Raw genomic sequence first — 8,174 nt, 5'->3', positions numbered from 1 at the left:
GTTCCTTGATTTCCTGCTGCATAGTCTGTTGACCCTGAAGTAGTTGTTGCAGAATACCAACCATATCTGTACCCATCTGTGGCTGCTGTTGGACCATTGGTGGCTGAAACTGTTGTTGAACCGGCGCCTGCTGTTGGAACTGTGGTGGACCAAACCCTGGTTGTGCCTTTGGCTGCTGTGAAGTGTAACCAGTGCCCTGAAATGGTTGCTGTTGCTGACCAAAACTCTGATTCTGACCAAATTGATTCTTGGGTTGGAATGACCCTTGAAAGTTGTTCTTGGGAACAAAGTTCTTTGGAGCTTGAGAATTGGGATAGACCTGGTCTTGTGGGTTAGCTACATTGGTGTTCCTGTAAGAGAGGTTTGGATTGGCATTACCATACTGATATCTTTGGAACCTCTGATAGACAAGACTTTTTATGGTCTCAGGGCTATCAATCCCCTTGTCAATGTAGCACAAAGAGGTTTATCAATCCAAATGTGGTGTTAGACACTAAGCTATATGTTCAAGTTCTTAATTCAAGCAAACAAGGAATAGGTTTTGATTAATCTAGAGACAACTATAAACATAAACAGGTTTAAAGACAAATGACAATGACAAATGATGTGAATATGATATGATGGAGGCATGAGATTCTAGACATGATCGTTGGTTAGGGTGCCTTGGTGTTAAACTAGAAATGCTAATGACAATGATGAGACATGATTCAAATGATTAAGAACTCTAATCTAGGTTAATCCTCTCATGAAGGTATTAACCCCTATACTAATCCATTTTCAAACCAAATTCCCATTTGTGAAACATGAATCAATATGCATTAACAAACAGCTCTTAATGATCATTCAAGCATTTAACAAATCATTCCCATGATGAAAAATTACTTAAACCTCTAACACAACCCTTTCAGGAATTTCATCAAACACTTTTGGTGCATGAAATTCCCAGAATCTAGATCTCAAGTGATTATCAAGGATCTAGCATAGAGAACAGCTGTTTAGAGAGATGAATCAATGAATCTAGCCCTAAGCACTCCTAATCTAACACTTTAGCACCCTAACCTACACATCTAGAACCTCATTAAGGTGACTACTCACTAATCATACTAATCTCTCTTAAACCTTTGCAAGTTGAGTAGATTAGCATGATTAATGATGAGAAATGGAGATGGAGATGATAGATTCAAAAGAAAACAGCTTTAAACACCCAGATCCCTTTAAAATCTCTTGATTAAACACTCAAATAAAGATATTTCTCTTCTTAATGGAGTCTTTTCACCCAAGAGGCAAGAGACAAAGGGAATAAAACTTAGTTCCCCCCCCCCAAAAAACCCTAAAAAGTATTTATACTTCCTTAAAAACGAACTGGTTCAGCCCGGAACAAACCGGGTCCTGACCCGGCTTTAATGGATAAAGTGGGAGTTACTGCGGGTCGGTCCAGTATGTCCCAGGTCGCACACCTAAGTCGCAGTAGATGAAGACTTGTCTTGTGAAGCCTGAATCGCCCTGTCTTAGCCGCACGCCTAAGTAGGAGTGTTTTGCGAGTGTTGCTGCGGCTTGGTCTCCTTCCTCTCCGACTCGCAGGGCTAAGGCGGTTTCTGGGGAATGTACAAACTGTGCGGGTTGGTCTCTATTGCACCCAGGTCGCAGGCTCAAGTCGGAGTGATTTGCGAGTGATCGTGCGGCATAGTTCCAGGCGCGGCTAACTCGCATGCCTGAGTCGCACGATTGTGGACTTAGCATTTCTCTTGCTCTTGAGCTTCAGACCTCTTCCAGTGATAGTTTACCCGCACATATCAACTCGCAGCATCAGCATTCAGGCGTTCATCTTCAGGCCTGCGGGTTAACCAAGTCGCAAGACCATCTCGCAGCATCCAGAGCAGCTTAGACCACTTCGCATTCCGGAGAGTGTAACTCCTATGAGACTTGTCCGAATTGAATGATTTCGGTTGCTGAAGACAGAGGACTCATTTATCTCCAACTTTGGTGAAGGAAACTTCGGTGCTTGGGAAGTGTAAGGCTTCCTGGAGGGCACATCTTTGCAGTGCATGTACGCGACCAGAGAGAGGCGTCTAGACATGTGTCCATTCCGGAGAGTGTATCTTTCTGCTCATAGATCCGAATTGAATGCTCTTGGACGTTCTGGAAAGAAGACTCAAATGTCTCTGGTTCTCATGAAGGACCCGGAAACTAAATCGGCCTGGAAGTGCACCGTCCTTCGCATCCTTTAGGACTGATCTGTTCGGTCCGGAATACCTGCGAGACTGGGGTTCCTTCCGACAAGCTTATCTCTCTGCTCACGCGTCCGAATTCCACGATTCCACTTGCTAAGAGACCGTGATGCAATGCTCTCCAACTTCTATGAAGCTCCTGCCGTCTGAATCGGACTGGAAGGCTCCCCGGACAGGCGATTTCTGAGACACGTTCATACCCGGAGATTTTGGCCGATACACTTCATTCGCGGTGCATGAAAATGGCCGGTAAAGCTTCCCGCGGTACATGGAAATGGCCGGTAAAACCTTCCTGGCCAGCGAGAATGGCCGATAATCTCCCAGGACCCAATTTTTCCACTTTTTCAAGCTTTGCTCACCATTCCACCTCCTTGATTCATCTTTTCAGCTCCACATTCACCTGATAGACACTCAAAACATGCAATAGACTGATTGGGACCTAATGCATCTCCTAAGTTCTAAAACAAACCCTAAGGACCTAAAATGCATGAAATAAAACATGATTTGGAATGATTTATGCAACCTAAATGATGCAAATTATGAACATATCAACCTCTGATTCCCAATGTAGTTGAGCTCCTCTTGGGTAAGACCTTCTTCACTTATGTTCTCAAAAATTTGAGAAGGTTCCTCATACTCTCCAACAAAATGTATTGGCTTCTGAGTGGTGAATTTCAGCTTGTCTAATTCACTTCTCAACTCCTTAACTTCTCTGGTGAGCCTCTGTTCTGAGCTTGAACCTTCAGACCTATTTGATCTGTCATAGTCTTCGCCATAAGTATCATTGCTCAATGCTAAGTTCTCCACTAGCTCTAAAGCAGCATGAATCTCTTTACCCAGAAAGTTCCCATTGGAAGCAGTATCCAGCTGGTTTCTAATCTTGGGAAGAGCTCCCCTATACAGTGTGCTGAGAAGAGAAGCCTCACTAAACCCATGGTGTGGGCATTGGTTTGTGTAGCTCCTGAATCTCTCACATGCTTCACCAAAACTTTCATTGCTGTGCTGAGTGAAGCTAGAGATTTGGTTCCTCAGTTTTGCAGTTCTTGAGGTAGAGAAGAACTTAGATAAGAAGGCTTGCTTGCATTGCTCCCAGGTTTGAATGGAGCCTCTTGGAAGATTCTTCTCCCATTGATGAGCTTTATCACCAAGACTGAATGGGAATAGTCTTAGCTTAAAGCTGTCTTCTGAAACTCCATTTATCTTGGTCAGATCACACACCTTATCAAACTGGTCCAAGTGTTCCAAGGGATCTTCCATTGCTAACCCATGGAACTTTGAGTTCTGGACCATATTCAGCAATGATGCTTTCACTTCAAAGTTGTTGTTTTGCACAGGTGGTGCCTGAATACCAGCTCCATACTGATGAGCATTGGCCCTGTCATTCTCTCCAACATAGACTTGGGGTTGCTCATATCTTCTTTGCTGTGGTTGGAAAGGGTGGGGTTGGTGGTGCACCTGGTGTCCTTGCTGAACATTGGCCTGATGCCTTTGTTGATGAGCTTGAGCTTGTCCTTGGTGGACATAAGCTTGTTGATGGTGCACCTGTTCCTGATGAACATTACCTTGATGAAGCCCTTGACCAACTCCATTACCAGCTCTATTACCCTGAGCCTGTTGCTCTTGAACCGGTTGTTCTATATCTACCACGTGATCTCCTTGTTCTGCCATCTCAGTCTGATCAATTTGTCTACCACGTCTGTCTCTTCTCCTCCTTGGTACCAAAAGGTTGATGTTGTCGTTTAGAGGAAAAGGAGGACCACAGCTTCTTGATCTAGACCTGGTAATCATACACCTGAAATCACAAACAGAACTTGAAAGGAATCAGTAAAAACAAGAAAGTAAGCACTTGATCTCAAGAACAGATCAGAGCTTAATGCTAATCAAACCACAATTTGGCAACGGCGCCAATTGATAGACAAGACTTTTTTAGGGTCTCAGGGCTATCAATCCCCTTGTCAAAGTAGCACAAAGAGGTTAATCAATCCAAGAATGTGGTGATAGACACTAAACTATGTGATCAAGTTCTTAATTCAAGCAAACAAGAGTGATTTTGGTTAACTAATGACAACTAACAACTTAAACAGGTTTAAAGACAAATGACAATGACAAATGGTGTGAATATGATATGATGGAGGCATGAGATTCTAGACATGATAGATGGTTAGGGTGCTTTAGTGTTAAACTAGAAATGCTAATGACAATGATGAGACATGATTCAAGTGATTAAGAACTCTAATCTTGGTTAATCCTCTCATGAAGGTATTAACCCCTATACTAATCCATTTTCAAACCAAATTCCCATTTGTGAAATATGAATCAATATGCATTAATAAACAGTTCTCAATGATCATTCAAGCATTTAACAAATCATTCCCATGATGAAAAATTACTTAAACCTCTAACACAACTCTTTCAGGAATTTCATCAAACACTTTTGGTGCATGAAATTCCCAGAATCTAGATCTCAAGTGATTATCAAGGATCTAGCATAGAGAACAGTTGTTTAGAGAAATGAACCAATGAATCTAGCCCTAAGCACTCCTAATCTAACACTTTAGCACCCTAACCTACACATCTAGAACCTCATTAAGGTAACTACTCACTAATCATGATCAACACATTAGATCTTTTGCAAGATGTGTTGTTAATCATGATTAGAAGTTGATTTTGATGATAAGAAATGATGAACAAGAAGGAAAGAAACTGCAAATCGATTTTAAACTCTCTAAAACAAAGTGTATTCAGTCGGTTTTTTCACCAAAGGGGAAAGAAGACTTAAAAGTAGATTGAGTCCTCTCTACAAATTAGGTCTAAAAACCTTATAAAGGAGGCTTGGGCGAACCGGGTCAACCCGGAACAAACCGGGTACTGACCCGGCCTTGATGGGCAAAGAAGGGTTTGCCACGGTCTGGTGCATCCTTGGTGTGACCGTGGCATTCCTGACCGTGTCAAAGTCTTTACTTGTGTTCTTGGATCCTTTTGATGTCACGGTTTGATCAAGCTTCATCTGGGACTCGTGGCAAGTTAACCGTATCAAACGCCGAAGATGTGTAAAGGTTGCCACGGTCAAGCCCCCAGACCGTGGCATTCAGACCGTGCCAAAACCCGCATGCATGTGAAGACCTTCCCAGCCAAGTATATGCTTGCCACGGCCAAGTCTCAGACCGTGGCATTGAGATCGTGTCAAAAGCCGAAACTGTGTAGAAGTTACCTTCAGCCACTTGTTCATTTGCCACGGTCAAATCCCAGACCGTGGCATTAAGCTCGTGCCAATCGCCGAAGGTTTCAAGATGTTGCCACGGCCAAGCCTCATACCGTGGCATTTAGGCCGTGTCAATCGCCGAACGGTTGCTAAGTTCCTCTCAGCCAAGTGTGTGTTTGCCACGGTCAAGCCTCACACCGTGGCATTTATATCGTGTCATTGGCCGAGGGTGCACAAAAGTTGCCACGGCCAAGTGTGGACCGTGGCATTGAGATCGCGGCATGTTTAACTTAGTCATCCTGGGCTGTCTGGACCATCTCGCATTCCGGAGAGTGTAACTTCCTGGAGACCTGTCCGAATTGAGTAATTCCGGGTTCAGAAGACAGAGGACTCATTTATCTCCAACTTTGATGAAGGAAGTTTCAGTGCTTGGGAAGTGTAAGGTTTCCTGGAGGGCACATCTTTGAAGCGCATTTACACGACCAGAGAGAGGCGCCTAGACATTTGTCCACTCCGGAGACTGTATCTTTCTGCTCAAAGCTCCGAATTGATTGATCTCGGATGTTCTGGAAAGAAGACTCAAATGTCTCTGATTCTCATGAAGGCCCCGGAAACTGAATCGGAGTGGAAGTGCACCGTCCTTCGCATCCTTCAAAACTGATCTGCTCGGTCCGGAATACCTGCGAGATAGGGGTTCCTTCCGACTAGCTTATCTCTCTGCTCACGCGTCCGAATTCCACAATTCCACTTGCTATGAGACCGTGCTCCAATGCTCTCCAACTTCTATGAAGGACCCGCCGTCTGAATCGGACTGGAAGGCTCCCCGGACAGGCGATTTCTGAGACTCGTTCACACCCGGAGATTTTGGCCGATACACTTCATTCGCGGTACATGGAAATGGCCGGTAAAGCTTCCCGCGGTACATGAAAATGGCCGGTGAAACCTTCCTGGCCAGCGAGAATGGCCGAAAATCTCCCAAGACCCAATTTTTCCACTTTTTCACTCTTTGCTCACCATTCCACCTCCTGGATTCATCTTTTCAGCTCCATATTCACCTGATAGACACTCAAAACATGCAAAGACTCATTGGGACCTAATGCATCTCCTAAGTTCTAAAACAAACCCTAAGGACCTAAGATGCATGAAATAAAACATGATTTGGAATGATTTATGCAACCTAAATGATGCAAATTATGAACATATCATACTACTCTCGCCCAAGCACGCTTAACTGCGGTATTGTGATGGGATTAAGTGCATTAGTGCTGGTATAATCGCACCCATCAGTATATGTATCGCATTAGCATATATCCTTTGGCTTTGAGTCCGCAATGAAATCTCTTCGCGTGTGTTGCACTGTTTATATGAGTTTTCCCGCCCAGCTGTGACGAGCATTCGTCCAAGATATATAAGTTAGGACACCACGTTTGACGACACTAAAACCGAGGCTTATGTTTTAGAAAAACGCCCGGACGAGGGTCTAAAACCCAAAATATTGGCCTCGTAAACCGCACCCTTGGTCTTTAGACTCTTGGGCAAGCCCGAGAGCACTCTAGGGGCTTTTCGAAAAGTTGTTGTAGGAGGCGTGGTTCCACACGGTCTAGAAATAGCGTCCTTCGAAAGATGCCTTGTTTTTCAAATGAAAAGACCAAAAAAAAAAAAAAACAAAAGAATCAAGAGGAACAAAAAAGGGTGCAACACGAGGACTTCCCGGGAGGTCACCCATCCTAGTACTACACTCGCCCAAGCACGCTTAACTGCGGAGTTGTGATGGGATTCGGTGCACTATTGCTGGTATAATCGCACCCATCAGTATATGTATCGCATTAGCATATATCCTTTGGCTTTGAGTCCGCAATGAAATCTCTTCGTGTGTGTTCCACTGTTTATATGGGTTTTCCCGCCCAGCTGCGACGAGCATTCGTGCCAAGATATATAAGTTAGGACACCATGTTTGACGACACTAAAACCGAGGCTTATGTTTTAAAAAAATGCCCGGAAGAGGGTCTTAAACTCAAAATTTTGGCCTCGTAACCGCACCTTGGTCTTAAGACTCTTGGGCAAGCTTGAGAGCACTCTAGGGGCTTTCCGAAAAAGTTGTTGTAGGAGGCGTGGTTCCACACGGTCTAGAAATAGCGTCCTTCGGAAGATGCTTTGTTTTTCAAATGAAAAGCCCAAAAAAAAATAAAAACAAAAGAATCAAGAGGAACAAAAAAAGGTGCAACACAAGGACATCCCGGAAGGTCACCCATCCTAGTACTACTCTCGCCCAAGCACGCTTAACTGCGGTGTTGTGATGGGATTCGGTGCATTAGTGCTGGTATGATCGCACCCATCAGTATATGTATCGCATTAGCATATATCCTTTGGCTGAGAGTCCGATGAAATCTCTTCGCGTGTGTTGCACGGTTTATATGGGTTTTCCCGCCCAGCTGCGACGAGCATTCGTTCCAAGATATATAAGTTAGGACACCACGTTTGACGACACTAAAACCGAGGCTTATGTTTTAGAAAAACGCCCGGAAGAGGGTCTAAAACTCAAAATTTCGGCCTCGTAAACCGCACCCTTGGTCTTTAGACTCTTGGGCAAGCCCGAGAGCACTCTAGGGGCTTTCCGAAAAGTTGTTGTAGGAGGCGTGGTTCCACACGGTCTAGAAATGGCGTCCTTCGGAAGATGCCTTGTTTTTCAAATGAAAAGACCAAAAAAAAAAAACAAAAGAATCAAGACTTACGCGGACTGGGTG

The 8,174-nt window shown here is 44.2% G+C and overlaps 2 non-coding genes and 1 pseudogene across 2 annotated transcripts; 1 reads left to right on the top strand and 2 right to left on the bottom strand.

The window, feature by feature from the left end:
- Positions 1–3,156: 3,156 nt before the first annotated feature.
- LOC112089372 lies at positions 3,157–3,263 on the top strand. The gene has a single exon (XR_002901009.1). It is a non-coding gene; the product is annotated as a small nucleolar RNA R71 (small nucleolar RNA).
- A 3,856-nt stretch (positions 3,264–7,119) lies between these two features.
- On the bottom strand, positions 7,120–7,238 carry LOC112089652. Its single transcript, XR_002901277.1, has one exon. It is a non-coding gene; the product is annotated as a 5S ribosomal RNA (ribosomal RNA).
- Positions 7,239–7,645: 407 nt separating this feature from the next.
- LOC112089314 lies at positions 7,646–7,764 on the bottom strand (annotated as a pseudogene).
- Positions 7,765–8,174: the final 410 nt, after the last annotated feature.

The sequence above is a fragment of the Eutrema salsugineum genome, unplaced genomic scaffold (assembly GCF_000478725.1).
Source record: "Eutrema salsugineum unplaced genomic scaffold, Eutsalg1_0 scaffold_12, whole genome shotgun sequence".
NCBI lineage: Eukaryota > Viridiplantae > Streptophyta > Magnoliopsida > Brassicales > Brassicaceae > Eutrema > Eutrema salsugineum.
This window is presented reverse-complemented; position numbering and strand designations above follow the sequence as displayed.